We start from the raw sequence: 23,213 nt of genomic DNA, 5'->3' as shown, positions 1-23,213 counted from the left end.
GCGGCCATGCATTAGGGACACCTTGTATGAAGTGACCACTCCTCCACAGCTGAGACAGTTCAGACATAGCTACATTGACAGGAGTGGATTTGGGCCTTTGGCCTATCTGCCCACTCAAGCAACACAGAGGCATGAAAGTGCCACCAAGTGCTCGAGATCTTTTCACCCCTCAGGCACAGACCGCAAGTTAATGGGCATTTTAGTGGACTACAAAACAGCTGGACGACTGCACACATTGTACAATCTCCTTGCGAAAACTGGCCATGGAGCAGTCACTGGTGGAGGTGCTCACAGCCCCTCGCAATGTCATCATCCTGGTTTGGACCAGTCTCTCCCTTGGTTCAAGCTAACAGTGCAGCCTTGCAGTGCGGGTTAGGAGAATGCCTGCTCCTGAGCTGAGAGTTCAGCATGCAGTCCAATGGGCAATGCGCTGCCAATTGTTCAGGTGGAGTGGGACTGAGACAGTAGGGTTTTGGGCAGCCATGCAGCGCCCTATGCTCTGGCCATCCTCCGGGAAGCGTTAATGGGCCTTCAGACTTAAACTAGAACACCCAGGCAAACCCACGTGTCTCTCTCTTTCATCCTGCTGGCAGGGTACATCCAGAACATGGGGCCTGGTGAACTAGCTGTATGCCTCATGGTGTACAGAGAGTGAAGATGACGGAGAAGAGAGCGATGGAGATGCCTGGCTGCTCAGAGGGAGGAGCAACAGCTTCAGGAAGAAGGGGCAGCTGGGGCTCCCACACAGGTCAGTGAAGAGCCATAGTGAGCCATCGCAGGCTGGTGCCTAGCGACACCCAGGGTCTATGGACGCTGCCTTTCATTCCAGCAGATCACCGACAACCAGCATCACTGAAGATTGTGCATATCTAGGAAACTGGTCAATCACATCTGCCAGATACTGCAGGATCTGGCACCGCAGAGACATGGAGGGCATCCACTGCCTCGAGCTGTCAAAGTGACCACAGCACTCAGTTTTTATCTAGGGGCTCTTTTCAGGTGACCTGTGTGGGATAGCACAGGCCTCCACACACAAATCCATCCATGAGGTCATGGATGCCATCTTTGTGAGTGTACACAACTTGGTGCATTCCATCCAGGACCAGGACAGCCAGGATATGAGAGTGATTGGATTTTCCCAGATCTCAAGTTTCCCACAGGTGCAGGATGCCATCGACTGCACTCGCATGGTGCTCAGGTCTCCATGGCAACAAGCGGTGAACTACATCAACCGCAAGGGCCTCCATTCTCTGAATGAGTAGCTGGTGTGTGACCAGCACAAACACATCCTGCTGGTCTACACTCGGTTTCCAGGGAGTGTCCACGACTCCTCCATTCTCAATTGGTCTCAGGTCCCTTACATCTTCCAGGGGCCACAGAGGCTGCAGGGGTGGCTTCTTGGTGACAAGGGCTACCCGCAGAGGCCGTGGCTGATGACACCCGTGTGGCAGCCTCAGACTGCAGCAGAGTGAAGGTGGAGCATACTATCAGGATGTTGAAGGTGAGGTTCCGGTGCCTGTACCGGTCTGGTGGAGCCCAGCAATATAGTCCCCAGAGAGTGTCTCGCATCGTCATCACCTGCTGCAGCCTTTACAACCTGGTGCTGCAATGGGGAGAGGAGCTGGCTGAGGAGGAGATGGAGGAGCTGCACATCTCCGATGAGGAGGATGTCGAAGGGAGTGAGTGTGAGGAGGTCTGCAAAGGCGAGGATGATGGTGATGAGGCCCTCACACTGGCCAGGTGAGGCAGGTGCATTCAGGAGGCCCTTACAGCTGCTCGATTTGTAGAGGATTCTGACGACATGCAGTGAGGGGACACAATAGATCCTCAGATCACATCTGTGAGTGTTTGACTCCTGTCTGGCTCATTGCAGCACGAGTACCCTCAGTGATAATGCTCCTGTCATGGTGACACAGCAGAGGCCTTAAGAGTCACTCGATTGCAGGAGGATGATGCTGACAGACAATGCGGACACTCCATAGCCCTTCACATAGCCTCTGTGAGTGTCTGACTCCTGTCTGGCTGAGGGCAGCTCTCTTGCACCCGGCGCTCAGGGACATATCATGGAGACGCAACTGTGAAACTTTAAATTCACCTGATCCTTTGACCCCTTCAGGAGCACAGCGTCACCGGTCACAGATGCTGAAGAGATGGGGGTCCAGCCCCATCTTGAAGGTTCTGGGAATGCACAGAGAGAATGACAGAACTTTGTGACACCTCCCCACGACATTCTGGTAGCAATGACAAGTACCATCGAGGTGCAGGCATCACTGATGTGTGCATGGTGTGTGAGGCTGGACCATGAATTTGGTCTGAATGTTGCACAAAGCACAGGGAAGAGGCTCAGGACTGAGACACCCACCTTTATGTTGTGCAGAAACCAAGGTTTCACAACTGAGTGAAATGGACACTGTTCATCAAAACAAGGAGCCAGAGGCAGGGAGACATTCTTGGGAGTTTATTTTGCAATAGTGAACATTATGTGTAAGTGATTAACACTCATACTGAGGCAGTGCAGTTGTGCTGGTGGTTCAGTGGTCGGATTCTCGCTCCACACAAGGGAGACCTGGGTTTGATTCCTGGCCGATGCAAAGCGTCCTTTAATTGCTCTCTCTATTCTTGCTCCACTGTTATTCACAATCCAACTGTGCTCTCTGCAGCTGCTCAATGTCTTTGACAGGATCATGCTGTAACTTGCAACATTGTTCAGTCACAAGGGGGCACAAGTTCAAGGTGAGGGGCAGGAGGTTTTGGTGGGATGTGAGGAAAAACTTTTTTACCCAGAGGGTGTTGACGGTCTGGAATGCACCGCCTGGGAGGGTGGTGGAGGCGGGTTGCCTCACATCCTTTAAAAGTCCCTGGATGAGCACTTGGCACATCATAACACTCAAAGCTATGGGCCAAGTGCTGGTAAATGGGATTAGGTAGGTAGGTAAGGTGTTTCTTACATATTGGTGCAGACTCGATGGGCTGAAGGGCCTCTCCTGCACTGTGTGATTCTGTGATTGGCTTATAAGTTAAAGCATTAGAAATAATGGTGAGCATTTGGAGAACCTGATGGGTCTTCGTGGCTCCTGGCAGGCTTTGCCCGTCTTTTACCAGGACCTGATCAAAGTCTAGGACAAGGTCACCTTGCAACGCAGCTCTCCGCCATCATGAGTAGTGGTTATTGTCAGAGAGCTGCTGCTCAGGTATCCAGCCCTCTGCCCTTTTCAGTGGCTGGTGGAGAGGAGGGCTGTGGTTGTCAGAGTGCTCAGTATCGGGGACATGCTAGGTGGCGGAGGTGTGGGCTGGGTGCTACCCCAGCATTTGGCACATCGTGCATTGGTGGACACTTCCTTGCCCTCTCCCGCCTCCCAGACACACCCAGGTGTGCCTTGTTGCCATCCGACAACCAATGCACCCAGTGGAGGGCCCTATTCAGGGGTGTCCTGCCCCATTCAATTGGGGATCTGGGGTGGAGGTTGCTGCAGCAAGCAGGCCTATACAACCAAAGGTTGGGTCGATTCACGGACTCCCAAGGCGCCTGCATCTTTTGCAGCCTTGTGGACCAGGTCTACATAGGGGGTTGTAGGCTACACTCCCTTTTCAGTTACTTAAGGAACCTTTTATTATTATTTAGTTTGCACTTCAGTCCCACACTCCTGAAACATGGGCACCTGGTGCAGAGGGCCTCCTTGTGAACCTGCTCCTGGGCCTGGCCAAGTTAGCCATTAACTAGTCCAGGCAGCGGGCGATCCAGGGGGTCACCAGACCCGACTGTCTGCCCCTCTTCCATGGCTACATTCGTGCCTGGATGCCCCTGGAGAGGCCGCATGTGGTGTTTGCCGGCACCATCGAGGCCTTCCATGCTCGGTGGGCACGATGGGGACTGGAGTGTTTTATCAAACCCTCTAATCAATTGGTTCAATGTTGGTAAGTTTCCTTTAAATCTTGTCTTTTGTTTTTGCAGTTTCCCTTTAAGGGGCTGCTTTTTAATTTGTCCCTGTGTTTTGAGACTTGAGGGGGGAGGGTTCTGCAGTGGACTGTGTTGCGATAGGCGAGTAAGCAGAGGAGGAACACCGGCTGAGGGGTGTGGGTATATTTTAACTAAGCCTTGCCTTTGAACATCTGGTATCCACCCCACTCCTCCCCTTTGCCCGATTTCGGAGTCCAGGCTAGATTGGGCTGCCTGGTGAAAAGGGAATTTATCCAACTTCTGTGTGGCAGGCAGTCCCGGCTGCTTGGTAAAGACATCACCCTCACCTATCAGGAACGTAACCATAAACCACACCCCCACCCCCACCACAAAGACACTTACCCTTCTCATCCTCTGCCTGCACCTCATACTATCTTTTTCTCTCTCTTTCTTTCCGCGCTCTCTCTTTCCTTCTTTACCCCCTCTCTCTTTCCCTCCCCACTCTATCTCTTTCTCTCCCATCTCTCTCTCTCTCCCCTCTCCCTCCTTCTCTTGTGCGCTCCCCCCTTTTTCCTTCACTCGCACTCTCTCCCCCTCTCTCTCCTTCTCTTCTGCCCTCTTCCTCTTTCTCTCTTTCTCTCATGCTCCCTTCCCTCTGTCTTTTTCTCTCTCCCCGTCTCTCTCTTTCTCTCTCTTGCCCTGCTTCCTTGAGGCCAAGTGGGATCGGTGCGATCCCTGACTTTACCTTCCCCCAGCTGATGGTCTGGGGGAGGAGGAGCTCACTGGAGACATCAGTGATATAATCACCGTCTGGGTAGTGGCCTCTAAAGAGTCCACGGCAGAAACATCCCACCCACAGTGAGCCCCTTACCAAGGGTCAGCTGCACCATCCGCTCGGTCTTCAAGAACAATATGGCTTTGCCGTACAATTTAGAGGCCATGACAATGACCGAGGGGCCGGTCACCCCGGCCATTGCCTTTTCGCAGACTTCCATGGTCATGTCAGGGTGAGTGTAGCTTTTTACCCTGAGTTGTTTCATCACCAACCAAAAAGGTGACGGGGCCACAGGAGCAGCGGCTGGAGCTGAGGGAGCCACTGCCCCTGCAGCGGTGACAATGGTGCTGCCATGGGGCAGTCAAACTACACCCACCCCAAGGAAAAGTTGTTGGTAAGGAATGTTTCAGGGGGATAAAGGAGCTGAAATGAGAGAGAGAGGGAGAGGGAGAGAGGAAGAGAGAGAGAGGGTCTCCCTGCTCCGTCTCAGCTTTTGGCACCGGCTGCTACTGTTTTGGGTCCAGATCTCTTTCTGGATTTGCCTGGTGACCCGGTGCCTGAGGCGGAGTGGGTCTCCGAGCTGCTGCCACCCTCTCGGGCAATGGCCCTGATTCCCTCCGGATCTGAGACAAGGGATCGGTCGTCAGCCAGCAGAGTAAGGAGCTGCTGACGGACCCTGTGCCTTTTTTCCAGCGAGTGGAAGAAGGGGGAGCCATGGTCCAGGTCCTGGAGGAACTGGGTCCATGACCTCACGAACGCGCCGTGGGACCCGATGAGTTGCAGGTCCCGCAATATGCCCTTCCTCTCTTCGAACACCAGCTGCAGGGCTGGGTCCGCTTCGGGCTGACGGAGACGTGCCTCCAGGTCGAGCACCTCCTTCTCCAACTCCTCGACCCTGGATTTCCGCCTCTTTGTCGACCCCCTCGCGTACTCCTGACAGAAAACTGGGACGTGAGCCTTGCCCACATCCCACCATAGCCTCAACGAGGGGAAGCCTCCCAGCTTCCTTCTCCAGCCGGCCCAGAAACAACAGAACGAGTCCAGGAACCACTCGTCCTCCAGCAGCGGGTTGTTAAATTGCCAGTACGCGGACCCCGTCCGAGCGCAGAACAGAGTGAGCTCCGCCCACACCAGACAGTGGTCCGTGCACTGCACTTGCTGCACAGAAGCTGTTAGAACGCAGGACATGAACGCCTTGGAAAGGTAAAGGCAGCTGAGTCTGGACGCTCTGACTCCAGGTGACACAAAAGTGAAAACGCTGGAGTCAGGATGGAGATGTCGCCAGACGTCCACCAAGTCAAAGGTCCCTCAAGTTACTCACACCCAGCGAGCGGCGCTGGGCACCGTGATGGTCCCTGGCCCCGAGGTACAGTTGAAATCCCCCTGAGGACGATGTACTCGCCCACGTTGATGGAGCCGAGATGAGTGGACACTTCCTCAAAGAAGCTCACTTGCTGCTGAGCGCCCAGGGGAGCGTACACATTCACAAAGTGAAGTGCTGCGCCCCCTAAGTGCACAGTGAGGTGCAGCAACCGGCCTGGCACCGGCTCCTTGACCCCCAAGATCTCCGGCTGAAAATGTGGGACCAACAAGATAGCCACCTCGCTAGAGTTAGAGGCTAGAAGACTCATGTAGACCCCTCCTTGCCACTCCAGGAGCCACGTAGCTTTGTCTCCCGGAACGGAATGGGTTTTCTGCAGGAAGCACATCGCATACTTCCTGTCCCTGAGGACTGAGAAGTTCTGGAACCTGTGTTGTGCGTCCCTGCTGCCGTGGATGTTGGGGCTGGCTATGGTAGTCTTCATTGTCAGAAAAATTATGAGAACAGCAGCAGGAACTCTTCATTGTATTTATTGAGCTGACCAAAGCTTTTGACTCAGTAAATCAAAGCGCTCTGTGGAACCAGCCTTCGGGAAACCTCCAGCCATTTGTGTGTAAGTTTCCTGTGTCCAGTACCTAAAGTTGGACAAAAGCCTTTGAGAATTCCACTGTCAAGTGGATACTTGCTGGCTTGCTTTTTAAATTTAATATCTATTTTGGACTGTTGCCTTAAAGGGGATGTGTAACTGGGGGTCAAGTTAATTAGGAATTTTAGGATTTCTTATAGCATAAAGTAATTGTAATCTTACGTATGTGCTTGAAATCTTTCCTTTTGTTAATAAATATTTTAATTTAAAAAAAAAACTCTAAAGGTCGTAGTGGGCTCATTACTTCTGAATTCAGAGCACACGTCTTCTTGTTAAAAAATACAAATCGCAAAACCGTAGTGACAGCTTGGCTAAGTTTCCCTTGTGAACTTGGTCCATCTGGCACACATCATCTGCCCCGTCGTAACATGATTTGTAACCTGACTGCCCCAAGCATGCCCAATTCCAAGTCATATAGTGAATTAGGGGACCTAGTGAAAACACACTTCAACACGAAGCCGCCCGTGATAATGCAGTGCTTTAAATTCAATTCAAGAGTTTGGGCCTCAGGAGAGTCCATCGAAACCCATGTAGAGAACCTCAAGCATTTAACAGGATATTACATCTTTGGAGGCATTTAACCGTTATGCTGTGGGACCGATTGGTATGTGGAGTCAAGGATGACACCATACAGCGCCGATTACTTGCCAAGGCTGGTATCGATTTTAATCATACCCTAGAAATCTCCCTCGCCATGGAAAGTGCTGCAAGTGACTCTCAGGCTTTGCAACACGGATAATGGCGCAATACTTCATGTTGGGCAGGAACCTGCTGCCGAGCGACGCACGAAAGCCAGACCTGCAGAATTAAAGCGTGATTCAATGGCCAATGTGAGAAACATTAAGAAGCCGGACAGAAACACTTCATCATCGGTTTCAAGAGAAAATTGCTACCGATGTGGATGTGACCACGGACCGGATACCTGTAAATTCAGAGAAGCAGAATGCCATTACTGTCATAAGAAGGGTCATGTGGTTAGGCAATGCTGGACACATATGAAACAGTCTGCAAAACAGCAAACAAATATGATAGAAGTAACGGGTACAGCAAAGGCTGAAGCTGATGTTCCTGACCTTTAATCTTTATATAATGTGACTGCTGTGAAGACTGAGCCTACTATGAGCGACAGTATGAGCGAGTGAGAAGCCACTGACAAAGGAAATGGATATTAGTGCCTCAACTACTATGGTAGGAGAGCATTAAGGTACCTTAATGAAGGAAGACAGCCAATAAACTTGGAGTGGACAACTGCTAAATTAAGAACAGGAGCATCTGTCCCAGTCTCTTACAAGTGACAGACAGCACAACTGCCTGTAATAATAGTGAAAGGAGAGGGACTCAGTCTTTTAGGTTGTGATTGGCTACAGATGATCAAAGTCGACTGGTCTGAGATATTTCACCTAAAATCAGATGGAATCCCAGAACTTCTAAGGAAATACAACATGGGTTCTCGGGCTGAGTCAGGAAAACGGAAGGGCCTTCACATGCCACAAGGATCTCAGGTCTTGTATGTTCCTCTGGAAAATTATGAAGAGAAGCAAGGTGAATTTAATGCCACTCTGAACAAACTGAAGGAGCAGTTGGCAGAGAAGACTCTGCAATGTTCATTAGCCCAGCAGGAGGCTAAGAGATACAAGAAAGAGACTGGAGAACTGAAGAACCAGCTGAATGAAACAAAAGCGGCCTGAAAGGAAAGATTGTGGAACTTTCCAAGATGTGAGTGGATAATGAAGACATGAGTAGCACAATTACAGAATTAAAGCAAGCTAAGAATTCACAGGTGGGAGACCTGGCCAACTGTGAAACCAAAGTGAAGGACAAGGATAAGCTCTGCTGAAGCAGCGGAAGAAAAGACAGAAATAAGATTGGAAAATGTAAATCCAACATTGAAGCACGCAATGCTAGAATAAAAAGCACTAAATGCTTCAAACATACTGAGAATCATTGAGTCGTTGAAAAATGAAATGGCTGAAATTGTGAAACAAGTGGAAATAAAGGTTCCATTTTTGAGACGTCAATGTCTAGCAGAACAAGGCGGACAAAGTCCCCCAAAGCAACTGAGAGTGCTGTTCCTCCAAACAGGGCAGGCGTGTTCGAGATGGATTGTCTGGGCTCCAGGAGACATTGTTTCAGAGATCTTTCCAAGTACAAGTGGGAGATATAATCGTCCATAAGCACTTAGAATACAGCTATGCCAGAGAGACATTCCAACAATTAACTGATCAACCTGTGATTAACGTTGAACTATGCGATCGATCTACTACAGACATTCCAGATTTTTCAGAAGAGTTGCCAAATCCTGAATTGCCCAATTCCGATGATGTGTCTCACACTGCAGTTCCAGATCCTGTTGATCCTGTTCAGGAACCTCCAGTGGTACAGCTACGCAGCTCTAACCATATACGAAGAGCACCTCAAAGACTTGATTTATAATCACCTGAAATTGTATATATGTTTGTTGGATTGTTTACATGTTTTTCTGTAAAAAGCAATTGTAAAAAACTAAAGGGGATTAAGGGGGAGGAAATGTGGTAACTGGATGTACAGTCACGTACGGGTCACGTGATGTACTTTGGGGGCTCAGACCAGTGAGCTCTTAGCGCAACCAATCTGCGGGGCGGGGTTTATTCGAGGAAAGGCCTGGTCGAAAATGTCTCTGTAATAAATTTTAGCTGTTTTTTTGACAAATCCACTCAGCTGCATATAATCATCACAATAGTGAAACGTAGCTCACTTACATAAAAAACCTGTTGCGACTTAGACAGATGAGATTGAAAACTTTTTGCTTTAGGCAAAAGCATTAATAATTATTGAATCAAGTTGGGTAGATGGAGTTAATATGTAAATCAGACATGACCGACTTGAGTGGAAGAATAGGTTCAAGGGCGGAATAGTCCCAGATTTGCACTTAGGCGTAGCAGGTGGGTAACATGACATTTTATCCACCGGCCATGATGGCAGATTTTCAAGTCTCAAACCCCCGCATTGCTTATACATTCCCAGGAAAGACACCGTTTCCATGGTGGGTGGGCTATCATTCATCCACCTGCCATCACCTAGCCGCTTCATCATGCCGGGCGCCATTTTTACTGACCAGCCACATGCTTACATCTCAGTACTTCCAGACCACGACTGCTGCAAAGAAGACATGGCCCTGACAAAGATTGTAGCCCCACAGTTCAGCGACACATCACTGGAACGCCTTTTGGATGCTATGGAGTCCTGCCGGGATGTCCTCTACCCTGCTCTGGCCACAGGGTGGGCAGCAACCTCACTAATCCGGCTTGGGAGGCGGTGGCAGCCATGGTCAGTGCCAACACCCTTCAAAAGTGTACAGCCACCCAGTGCTGCAAGAGCACGAATGATCTCCTCCGTTCCACCAGAGTAAGTCACTCTTCTCATCATTCCCAACGCACAAACCCATCACACACCTGCAGGGATCTCACCCATTGCCAGCTCATGTGACATCACCATTCACTCCCTCACACTCAGCATCATTATCCTCATCCCATCCATGGGACCACTCACCACCCACACAGGCCAGGCACATTTATCATCTGACCTGGCAGGTGTCCTGCTTACACTTTCCCCATCTCTATTCATGCAGGACAAGCTGGCACACAGCAAGAGGGAGAGGTCACAACCAGTGGAAGAATACCTGAAATCAAGGTCCTCGCTGTCAAAACAAAGCCATCCAGCTGGTCGGCAACAACCTGGACCAGTCCTGTGCTGATGGTGAGGTTGGCACTGCTCTACCAAGTGAGGGTCCAGCAGTGCAACATCCATCAGACAACCGTGCTGTGAATGATGTGTCCTCTTTCACAGGCCACTGCCATGCACTAATTATCTCTCCTTGCTTTCGCCAACGGAGTCCATGACTCAGGGCCTCCAATCAAGCCTGGAAGAAATTTCTGACGAAGAATCTGGACGCACTCTCCCTGAAGTCCCTTCACAGCGCTCACCCACACCCTCAACCAGCAGAGATTCACACTTCAGTGCGACATATCTTTAGAATACTCTCGGGATCACAATCTGGTGAGCACATCACACTGTCTGATCTACAGCAGGTGGCAGCAGGGACTTCCTAGGTGTCCAGCACTTGGAGGACTGCTGGAGGCCAGAAATTTGCTGAGTCTGAGTCAGATGATGATCTTCCGGACTTGGTCATGTAACGTCATGGAGCTGCAAAGGTGAGCTCAGGAACATCAGGAAGGGATGTCCCCCGCACTCCTCAGGTTGCAAGGCACGATGGAGAGATCTGTCCGCTTTCAGTCTGAATTGATAGCGATGGCATGCCAATGCAACAAGGTCAACACTGGCAGGATGGCGGCCACCATGGAGACCTTGGTCCAGAATGTCAATCCTGCACTGCTGCACGGGCTGAACTCCATCGCTGATGCCATAGTTAGCCTCCAACAGTGTGTATGCGAGAGGGTTGCAGGGTAGCTCGATCTAACTCCAGCTACACCTTCCACTCACGGAGTCAACCTTTGGCCTTCGGGCACCCATAGGGAGGAAGATCAGCAGATATAATCCTCGGGGCCATCCATCCAGATGACTGCGAGTGTCCGGCCTATCCAAATCCCTTCTTCCTGTGACCTCATCAGCTCCAGCACCACAGGCCAAGGAGGGTGCCACTGCCACATAGCAGGGCCCCAAATGCAGGCCAGGGCCTTGCAAGTCTCAACCCTCCAGAGGATGTCTGTCAAGTTCATCAAAGTAGCAGTCAGCAAGCTGCCTCCACCTCTGCTCTGGATGTCCAGGGTGCACCAAGACATAGTGGCAGGGTTAGGAAAGTTAAGAAGAATTAACTGTTTTGGAGTCAACCAAATAAACTAAATTTAAAAAAAAATCAGGGACAAAATAAACACAGCCCCTAAATTAGGGAACTGCAAAACCAAATACAAATTTTAAAGGAAACTTACAAACATCAAATCAAAATGTGATTAAAGGGGTCGATAAAGCACCCCAGTCCCCGAGGCGCCCACCGGGCATGAAAGGCCTCTACAGTGCTGGCAGACACCGCGTGCTCCCTCTCCAGAGACACCCGGCCACAAAAGTAGCCGCAGAAGAGGGGCAGACAATCGGGTTGGCCTAATAATGATATGCAGATGTATTACAACGAGTTTCCCGATGTTCAATAGTGGGAAACGCGGCCCACCATTAGTGGGCTGAGCAGGCAATCGCAAACTGGTTTCAGGAAATCCCAAGTGATGAAAATGGGGTTATAATGTCCAAGAGGTAAGGCTGGCTGACTAATCAAATTGTATAATGGGTAGTCATTAAATTGAAGCAATATTGTGGAAAGGCAAATAAGTTGGCTCTTGCCTCACCTCACATTTTATTAAATTGTTGGTGATTGGATTCATGTATAACAAAATCCTTTACTTTCAACCACATTTATGCAGTTGCTGTAAGAATTTTATCACTAGTTCTTGCTCATTCTAGGTATAAATTACAACTCCCATGATAATCTCTTTCATGAAGAGTCTTACATGAGCAAAATGACTTATGCTTTAAGAGTGTTGTTGTCATGCAACAAATATTAAAAGAAAGGAAACTACATTGGAGATAGAGGGAAGGGTATCTGACTGAATTTGCAGGCTGTAACCCAAAAGGAGGTCACGGCCACAGATTTAAAGGGGCACCTGACAGGGGACAGTATCAGAGGAACCTGTGATTTGATGGTGCTGGAAAGAAGTGGGCATTCTTTCAATTTTGGAAGATTAACAAGCATTGGCTGAAGTAAGTTTTATTCAACTGGATAATGGGTGAAATTCCACAGAAAGTTAGAATTAAGTGCTGTTGGCAGGGAACACAGCTGGTATGCATTGTAAGCATCTGCAGTGTATTTTGGTGTGAATATTGAGCAGCTGAATCATTATAATATGTATTCTTCCATAAGTGGCGAGAGAAGGGAGCGAGCAGAGAGGGAGCGAAGATGTCGAACCCGCCCCACGTTTTGTGATGACTCACTCGGAGCCCTCCTCCAGGCTGTGACCACCAGGCGTGAGGTTCTCATACTAGCGGATGGGAAGCGAAGACCTCCCACAATGACCCGAGCCACCTGGGTGAAGATGGCCACAGCGGTCAGCAGCATTGGCATGGTGTCTCGAAGCTGGAGGCAATACCGGAAAAGGCTAAGTGACCTATCGAGATCCACAAGGCTGAGTAAGTCTGCACTCGGTCTATCAGTGTATACAGAAGGAACAGGGAAGGCTCAATAAGTGTCGTGCTTTGTGAGTACTCCAGAAGTGTGAGGCAGCATTATACACAAATGTCACTGTTCACAGTCCCAATGTCTCTATGGAGGTGTTACTGCTCTGGAGGGGTGAACCCACTGTATTGCAGAAAAGTGTGCTCTGATCACTCCGTCACCCTGAGTGAGCTCAGGGGCTCAGAGCCAAGGTGACGGGGGTACTGGGAGCCGGGACACTGAGCCAGCTCCGGGGTCCTCACAGGAAGTCATCGAGGCTTAATCGGTCCTCGTGGTGGAAGATGAACAGCAGCTGCTGCCAACTGGAAGCATTGTGCAAGGCACTTCTAATGGGGGTAGCCTCTCCTCTGCCTCACCACCATTGGCACTGTCCACCTTGGTTGCCGCAGCGACAGAAGGCCCTCCTGACACTCAGCAGCAGATGTCTAATGTGGCCTCAAGGCCTCAGCCACATGGAGGATCCCGGCCAAAGTCATCCGGGGCAAGGGGACAAGCAGATGAGCAGCTCGTCTCCAGTGCAGCAGCAAGCGACAGGGGGCAGGGTGCACTACGCCACAGCACAGAAAGAAAAATTAAGAAAAATCCACAGTAGTCACAAACCAGGTCACATGGGTGCATTTTGTTACTATATCCCTTAGGGAGGCCATTGGCCATTTGTTAATAAACAATCTGTGGTGATTGATTGGCTGTTCTGACCACATGACCCTAGTCAGTAAGGCTGGCTGTAAAGCAACAATCACCACAGCATGTACTTATTAGCCTTCATGAAGAGTTTGAATTCATTTTTAATTGATTTATGAAATGACAGGAGAAAAGATTTGTGCATTTTCAGTCGTGAATGTTGGTTAAGGTGCAACAATGCCTAGCATATTGAGACAGTGAGTGTGCTGGAAGGCCTCTCTGAAAGATATCACCGTGTAGATGAGATGATGTTGAAAAACAGGGAGTACACACAGCTCAGAGGCCAAGAATGCTTGGCCATTGGAATCCCTGCCTTATTAAGGCCTCCTGTGTGTGGTGGTCATCCATGAGCTCCTGTGCAGGGCCTTGTATCTCTCTGTTGGGGTGTTGCATCACCTCCTCTTTGACCGCATCGCCAGAGGAATATCCACTATCTTGTGTCTCCTCTTCCTCCAGGGAATCCCCTCGCTGAAGGATGAAGTTTTGCAGAGCGCAGCACACAATAACCATCTGTGACACTCTGGATGGAGCACACTGCAATGCTCCTCCTGATCTATCCAGGCACTGGAAGCTTATCTTTAGCAGCCTAGTTGTCTGCTCCATTTGGTTCTGGTGGTCCCGTAGCTGTCGTTATAGCTCCTGTCTGTATCTGTTCTAGGGGCCCTCACTGGCATCATAAGCCATTTCTTCAAAGGTTTACCCTTGTCATCCAGGGAATCAGATCCATTAAACATGTCTGGCACCTGCTGCTCGGGTACCTATGCGGACCTGCATAATTCTTCGATGGTGGTCACATACCAACTGGACATTTAAAGAGTTGATAGCCCTTCCTGTTAATGAATGTACAGGGCTGGCCTGCTGGAGCCTTTATGGCAATGAGTGCAGCCTATAGCTCCCTGAACCCTGGAGAAACCTGCCATCTCCACAAAGCTTCTGGCTCATTCAAGTTGACTGTGGCAGTCCATGGAAAGTGCAATGTACTGACCTGCCCTTCGGAACACTGCACCTGTAAAGACCTTACTGCCATGGTGGGCAGCAGACTGTGTAATGCCACTGAGGCCTGAGCTTGAAAGGATCCAGTGGCAAAGAAATTCAGCACCACAGTGACCTTAACAGCTACTGGCATTGGGTGATCATCCAAGCAGCTGGAAGCTATCTCCCCTACCAGCATCTCAGAGAGAAAGATCATTGTGGCTCTGGAGAATCTGAGTCTCCTCCAGCACTGTGTCTCAGATACCTGAAGGTAACTCATCCTCTGCCTATATACTCGATTGGCAGGATAAGTCCTAGCTCTGCGCCTCCATGGTTACAGCAGCATCCTGCCTTCATCAGCTCCTTGCTCCAATGCAGGTCTGCCACCCTCATACCCCTGACCATCTGGGCTTCTCACTCTCCTTCTCAACTTCCTCCTTCTCCCTCTGCTCTCCTCCTCACTGGAAGATGTGTCTACCACTGTAGTGGCTGAGGGTATAGTCCCACTTGCTGTCCATCAGGTGTCATGTGATGATCTGGGCATCTTTGACTTTGAGCAACCTGGGGATGGGGCTTCCTAACGAGAGTCCTGATTGAGCATGTAGCACCTGAAAAGCTCTCTGTAACAAAGTTTATCTGTTTCTTGTTGAAACCTGTCCACCCTGTCCAGTCATTACATTTGGTGATGAGGGTAACACAGCTCCGATACTGCATCTTGCCTGGTAACTGTGAGTACATTGAATCTTAAGAAAAAGAAAAGACCATTCACCAGTCATACCACCCTTCAGCAGAATCGATTCTTATGGTGTGACTATGGAAGACTGGAGCCAGTATGTAGAACGCCTTGGATTTTATTTCTTAGTGAATGAAATTACCATGGAGGAAAAGCAGAAAGCCATCCTTTTGAGTGTATGTGGCACTAAGACTTACAATCTCATTTGCAACCTGACAACCTCAAGTGAGCCCAATTCTTAACCCTATAATGAATTAGTGGATCTCATGAAAACGCACTTCCAGCTGAAGCCATCCATAATAATGCAGTGTTTAAATTTAATTCCAGAGTTAAGGCCCTGGGAGAGTCCATTGCAACCAATGTAGTGAACCTTAAGCAGTTGACAGAACGCTGTGACTTCGGGGACACATTAAATGATATGCTTTGGGACTGATTGGTTTGTGGAGTTCAAGATGATGCCATATAGCACCGTTTACTTGCCAAGGTTGACATCAACTTTAAGTGAGCCCTAGAAATCTCCTTCGCCATAGAAAGCGCTGCGAGAAACTCACAGGCTTTGCAAAACATAAAACAGGGTGCCCTTCTTCATGTGGGCCGGGAACCTACCGCCAAGCGTGGCATGAAAACCAGACCCACAGTATTGAAGCAAGATGCAATGTCTGCTCTTAGAAACATGAAAAGGCCTAGTAAAAATGCTTCAGCAGCGACTCCAAGATTAAGTTGTTATAGATGTGGAGGTGACCATGGACCCAACACCTGTAAATCCAAGGAGGAAGAATGCCTTTGCTGCCATAAGAAAGGTCACATAGTAAGGCAATGCAGGGCAAAGTCGAAACAGCCCATAAAGCAGCAAGCCAACGTGTTTTAATTAAAGAATACTGCAGAACCTGAAACTGCTGGCACCGACATTTATTCCCCGTATTATGTAATCCCATAAAAACTGAAACTATCACTGTCACAATCCAAGTTAATGGGCTGCATCTTACCTATGTCGGGCAGGCTGGGCTGGAGCGGGCGGGGGGCGGGCGCGGAACTGATCACCGTCCGCGATCGGCTGCGTGGTGCCATTTTAAGTGGGTGGGCCAATTAAGGCCCACCCAGCGTAATGCGCAGCTGGCAACGCTACCTGTGTGGGCGGGAGGAGGAAGGAGAGTCGTGGCCTGCGCGCATGCACGTGAAAGAGCGCAGCAATTACTCTGGGGCTGCCTCAGGGAGATTAAGTTGGTAATGAAAATCTTGAATAAATGATCTAAAAAATCATTTAAATATGTGCACTCATGTGACAGTGTCACATGAGCTGGGACATGTTTGTCATTTTGCAAAATGCATTTAATTATTTTATTAAACCTTCAGGAAACCTCATCTCACCCATTGATGAGGCTTCCTGAAAAACGCGAAAGCTGCTTGGTCTCTTTGCCTGCCCGCCAACCTTAAGGTTGGATGGGCAGCGCTGTTAATTAACTAAATTACTTTCCTAATGGCCTTAATAGGCCTTTGCCAGTTTGGCGGGCGCGCAGACGTCTTTTGCATACACCCACCGAACACAATATCAAAATGACGCGCGATGACGTTGGGACGCACACACAACATCATCTTGCGTCATTTTACGCATTGGCTTGTAGGGCCTGCCCCTGCACGCCAACAGCAATATTCTGGCTAATGAGAAGCCACTAATAATGGAAGTGGATATGGGAGCCTCAACTACAGTGTTGAGAGAGCACACTTTCAAGCACCTTAATAAAGGTAGACAGCCAATAAACCTGGAGCAGACAACTGCTAAAGTAAGAACATACATGGGGGAATCTAATTAGGTAAAGGGCATGGCCACAGTATCAGTATCTTACAGGCAACAGGCAGCAATAAGGATCACAGATGTGTTTTTCTTTCTTTAGTACTGATGCAATATGTGAAGACTGATTTGCACAAGGTGTTACCATGCCTGAGGGAAAAACTATCAGAATATTTCCAAATGACAGCCTAGGAAAAGGAAAACTATGTGCCAGCAAAATTTTGACCTGATGCAGGTGTCAAACGCAATTTTACAGTTGACAGAAATGTTATTCAGGTGTCGTCTTTATGAGCTGCATCCAGTGCTGACCATAGGAAGAGGTCAATCAAAAATCCTAAGTCAGGACTGTGGCTGTCACTTATATTGCTGCCCTCCATTTTCCTGATTATTCTCTTCATGGCACAGCTCCAAGGGACCACCCAGTGACACCATAAATGTATCCTGCTTTATAGCTAAAGATCCTAAAAATATCTGCAACACTCGCAGAAATAATCAGCAAATTGGAGGGAAAAGGCAATGATTCTTGAACAACATAGCTTGACCAGGTACATTTTCCTAAGATCATTAGCAATACTATTGCCAGGTTACTATACACAGCAGCCAGCCCTGCTTCTGGCATTTTTTGTATGTGGCGTAGATGTGGATGGAATTACTATGGATGCTATGAGCTAACTTCTGAGGGGTGGCTGGAGGAAAATTGGTGAAAGGTTTGGATTGCCGAAGGAGCCCTTCTCTACGCTGCTCCACTTTCCTCCAATATTTGCCCAGTACTCATGCTCAAAGTCATTTGGAAAATGGCGGGAAAATCTAGCTCACCATTTTCTTGTGCCTGGATTTGTTTTATCTCCTCTGCTCCCAGTTGCCTTGTGTTTACACAAACATATTAATTATACATAATGTTCAAAGTACAAAGAAAAAGAGGGTAAAATAACATTGCATGGAAATGATTTTAGTGGTGTAGAATTTTATATTGTAGAATGAAATCTGATGCCATATGTCTGCATTTATTCACTGAGTGAAGAATCAATTTGGTGCTATTAACAATTTCCCTTCTACTTTTCATTTGCAAGTATTTATCTACTTCCCCTATACAATTTGTGCATAATTTTATAACACCATAATTTCTGGCATGGCACTCATTGAATAATTTCACACGAGACTAACACATAAAGACCTGGCTGTTAAGTAATGCGAGGGAGACAAGCTTGGCGTCATTCCAAAAATTAAAGTTCTAGATGCAAAGGCTTTCAGTGATCAGTTTGTTAGAAGACATGATACAGACAACAGATAATATTACAAACATAGTGGGAAAGCTCATGTCACAGTAGATGAACTTGGTGGCAGGAAGGTCAAACTTGATCCTCTCCTTCGATCTTCCTAATTTTGTGCTGCAATGGTATGAGTACTATACCCTCAGCAATAGGGTAATAGAGGTTTACGTATATGGGATAAGAACTGAGGGATTTCAGTTATGCGGAGAAACCAGAGCAGCTGGGATTGTTTTCCTTGCAACAGAGAAGGATGAGAGAAGTCTTAATGGAGGGTTTCAAACACATGAAGGATTGTGTTAGAGTAAAAAAGTAGGAATTGTTTCCTGTAGCACAAGGGTTGGTAACCAGAGGGCACAGATTTAAGGTAATTGGCAAAAAAAAGCAGAGGCGAGATGCGGATACCTCTTTTACACAGTGTCTGAATGAGTGGTGGAAGTGGACTCCTTAGTAACTTTCAAAAGGGAATTGGATAATCACTTGAAAGGGAAAAATTTGTATGGTTATGGAAAAAAGTGTGGGAGAAAGAATTGAACAGATTATTCAGAGCTAGCACAGGCATCATGGGCCAAATGGCCTCCTTCTGTGCTGTATAATACCTGTCCTATTGCTATTATTTTTAATTTACATTAACCACAATTAGCTCCACTGTTCAAAGTGTCACTGGTCCTGATCTTGACAAGAGGTGGAATATGGAAGAAGAGATGCAGAGTTCCAGATGCAAAACCAGGAAATCTGGATTTCCATGCATGCTGAGTACTTTTGATTCCACAATGCACATCCTTTTCTTTGGTGGAGGAGTTCTTCAGTATGCACCTTACTTGCTATCCAGAATGATAATGGCCTGCTGCACCTTGCATAACATGTTACAGCAAAAAGGACTGGAATTCCAGAAGAGGGAAGGTGCTGAGCTCTTGTGTCCGTGCTGGAAAAGAAGATGGAGAAGGACGAGCAACAGGAGCAGCAGGAGGAAGAAGAGTGTGATGTAGCGAGGGCATCATAAGCTGCCCAGTAGATGCCCTGGATGGTCTGATTCAGGCACAGTTCACTTAGACTGAGGAAGTACAGCCATCTGGCACACAAATACTGAATCCACCTGACCTCCACCCCCAAATCCCAGTGCAATGCTTTCCCACATGCAACAATTCATTCCCTTCATGGACTGCTCGTCTTCCACTCTTATCTTACCATTCAACACAAGGCAGAAAGCCACCTACCAGGCAGCAGGCAAAAATCATAATGTGGAAAAATGGAGCAAGCAAGTAAATTTTATGGGACAAAAAATGAAACAGATATATAACAATGTAAAACTATGTTGGAACACCCATGTGCATGCTCTTGGCAAATGATTTTTCTTGCTCTTCATTTTTCAATTACTCTCATGTGATAGGTGTTGGGACTATTTTCCTGTTGAAGTTTGTTGATTTAAATACAAGTCCTTAAGTGGGCCATATGGCCATGTTAACAGAATGCTTAGGAGAGATTGAGATGGGCTAAGTGTACCTTCCTGGATTCGTGATGATTTATCTGATGTTGCCATGTATGTCTTTTGGTATATTGTTATTTCATGGTAGAATGTGTCGATCAAAGGTAGAATTGATATAAGAATTTGAATAAACTACTTTATGCTATAGTCATGCTGGAATTGTGGATTATTATGTGCTTGGGTTCTTATAATGAAATGTGAAATCAATAATAAAGACTCACATAATCATCATATTGGAATAATGTGGTATGATTTGCCCAAATATTCATGTTAGAGTATGTAACATTAGTTCATTAAGGATTTGACTCAATAGTTGTTAACAACTGATGTTTACATACTCTTGTGTTTAAATCAGCAAACTTGAACAGGAATGAAGTGTTGCATGTGGGAAAGCATTGTACTGGGGTTTGGGAGTGGAGGTCAGGTGGCTTCAGTACTTGTGTGCCAGATACCTGCACTTCCTCAGTCCAAGTGGACTGTGCCTGAATCAGACCATTCTGGGAGATAAATGGCAGATGAAATTTATATTCAGGCAAATCCAAAGTACAGCACATGGAATGGATGTACATACTTCATGAATAGTGTTGAAATAGTTAAAGATGAAATGGAAAGAGATCTAGGAATCATAGTATACTTGACAGTCTAAAATTCCATATATTTTAGAGCTGTGATCAACAACTCCAACGAAATGTTAAACTCTTTAACCAAAACAGTAAAGAAATTCTAAATCAGTCTTTTACCGGTTTGACCTATGTCCCCTTGTTTGAAGCTCCAGATATACCTTATTTTTACCATTTAATATATTGTTTAAGGTCACCCTCAACCACCTTTCAAATTGAAACAAGGCATGTTTCCTTGGATCTTCAGCAGAGGCCTACAACCACATGATGCCTTGTTCCTTCCTGCCCTGCATCATTATATTCCCATTGGCTTCAAGTGGACATCAGATGCCAAAAATTAAAATGAGGCCAATGAGCTAAAATGGCTTGGACTTCTGTCTGGAATCACTTGTGGGTGCTCCTTGACCCTGCACACCAGCCCAGGTACTGGGAGTATGTACATCCATTTGGATTTCCCTGAATTAAATTGCATCTGCCATTCATCTCCTTGTGTGCTTCATTTCCCTGTTTCACTCTGGGATTTCAGGGATGTAGTTTCTGTGTGGGGGATCTGTGTGTCACCTTTGCTTTAGGTAAGGAGCTTTGTGAGGAAATTCAAGTTCTCAGGCAACAGATATGGTTTGGAACACATGGTAGGATTTTAGCACTCAACATCAGAAATCTGATGCTTATTGAATGAACATGGTCCATTCAAATCATGTGGTAGATGGAGTTGGAGGGGCCGTGAAACTGCTAACGAACTCTAGTATTGGTCAATATGCAATACAGTGACATTGCATGAAATTGTAGGTGGCTTGATCTTACCTATCAAGAGTCTTACATCCACACTTACATCCTTATATTCCCATAATGTTTCTCGCTTTTCCAAAACTCAAAGGAACAGTTTCGAACATCAAAATAACTTACAAGGTTTGTTGGTGCTTTAGGTGATAAAGCTGACAAGTGCGAAAGTAAAACTAGTACCTTGACATTGTCATTGAAGAGGGGAGAATTGTTCTGATCACTTTATGCATTGAATTGTGAATGCATTAAAAAAAAATCACATTTAAGAAGCCACTATATTTATTGGCTAAATCAAGTCCTGGCCCTCAGAATTGGTCAAATATCACAATGTCCATCAGTTTATGAACTAGCAATGTGACTTTTTTGATTTCCCACCAGTGATGTTAAGCTGGCTGCTCTCACTGCTTTATCTCAGCTCCATGCTCAATGATCTATCTCAGAATCCATTCTCAAAGCTTTGGGCTCAATTTTTTGCCCCCTCCCTCAGGGGTGGAGTGGCAGATGAGGATGTGTAAGATTGGGCATCATGCTAGTGGCACCATGCCCATTGCCTACCCACCCACCCCTGCCCTGAGAATATTTTACCCTCAACAGGGGAGGAGTAAGGCGACTCATCCAACTGTGGGCCAATTGAAGCCCTTAAATGCCCTTCTGCTGCTGCTGGTGGTATTTTTCCCATGGCAGAGGAGGCCGGTACCAGGTCTCCAGGCTGCCCAGTAACAGCTGTTGTTCTGGTAACTAGGCTGGGGGCTGGATGCCCCCTGGTCTGGGACCCTCTGTCCATTGGAGTGTGACCTAAGTGTCACCTCCCAACCCTTGAGTGCCCATCTTTCCCTTTCAAGCCTTGCATCCCACCCTGCTCGACCCCCTCACCATTGCCTGCTAGCTTGGCCCCGGCAGAACCCTGGACTCACCTTTGTCCCTGGATCCATTGCAACACCCCTTCCTTGGAGATTATTGGAGTCCCAACATCAGCCACTGTTCCTGGCGGCACTGCTGGGACAAGAGACCTGCCTGCAATTCGATTGGCCGCCAGTTCTCAGAAATGGGACTTCCCTGCCTGCCTCAATCCTCTTAACGACCTGGCAGTTAAATGGCTGCAGGGTGAGCTGGCCAATTGTACGCAAGCTCTTCCCTGCATTTTACATGGGGTGGGGTCAGGAAACCTGTCCCATCATAAAATCCAGGCCTTTGTCTCAACTCCCTCTGTCACAGCTTTATCCAGATCTATTCTCACTGCATTCTACCAGATTTGCTCTTGTTATCTCAGCTTTCTCCCTCGCTCTCAATCTCACCACTTTACCTCCATTTTCCTCTCACTGTGTTGTTTCAGCTCCTATTCTTACCACATTATCTCAGGTCTGCATTCATCACCTTACAACAGAGAGGGTTCTTGCTGCTTTCTACCAATTCTGATTTCTCCGTTCTGTTCTTCATGAATTATCTCAGCTCCTGATTTCACCAACTTATCTCAGATCTGCTCTCGCTGCTTTATCTCAAGTCCGTTCTTGCGGTTCTGTTTTATTTTCTGTCTCGTCTTCCCGTACCTCTGTCCTTTCTCCTTCATATGATAGCAACCCCCTTCACTTTATTCTTACCTTCCATGCTACCAGTCTCCACTATCATTTCTGCCACTTCCACCTCTACCACCTTTGGCACCACTAAACGCATCTTCCCCTCCTTTCCCCTCCCCTTTGGGAATTCTGTGGGTCCACTCTATCCACAATACCCTGGTCCCCATTTCCATCACCCACACCACCTGCTCCCCTCCCCCTGCATTTTCTCATACAAGCACAGGGGATGCAACATCTGCCCTTTCACCCCCATTCCTTCCCATCATCCACGGCCCCAAACATGACTTCCGAGTGAGACTGGCCCTTAATAATCGCACTTAGTGATCTACAGCAGGTGGCGGCAGGGACTTTCTTGGAGTCCGGCACTCGGAGGACTGCTGGAGGCCAGAAATTTGCTGAGTTTGAGTTAGCTGATGAGCCCCTGGACTCAGTCATGTCACAGTTGCTAGA

Source organism: Carcharodon carcharias, chromosome 1 (genome assembly GCF_017639515.1).
Source record: "Carcharodon carcharias isolate sCarCar2 chromosome 1, sCarCar2.pri, whole genome shotgun sequence".
NCBI classification, from domain to species: domain Eukaryota; kingdom Metazoa; phylum Chordata; class Chondrichthyes; order Lamniformes; family Lamnidae; genus Carcharodon; species Carcharodon carcharias.
The sequence above is the reverse complement of the archived record's forward strand: the minus strand, read 5'-3'. Positions refer to the sequence as shown.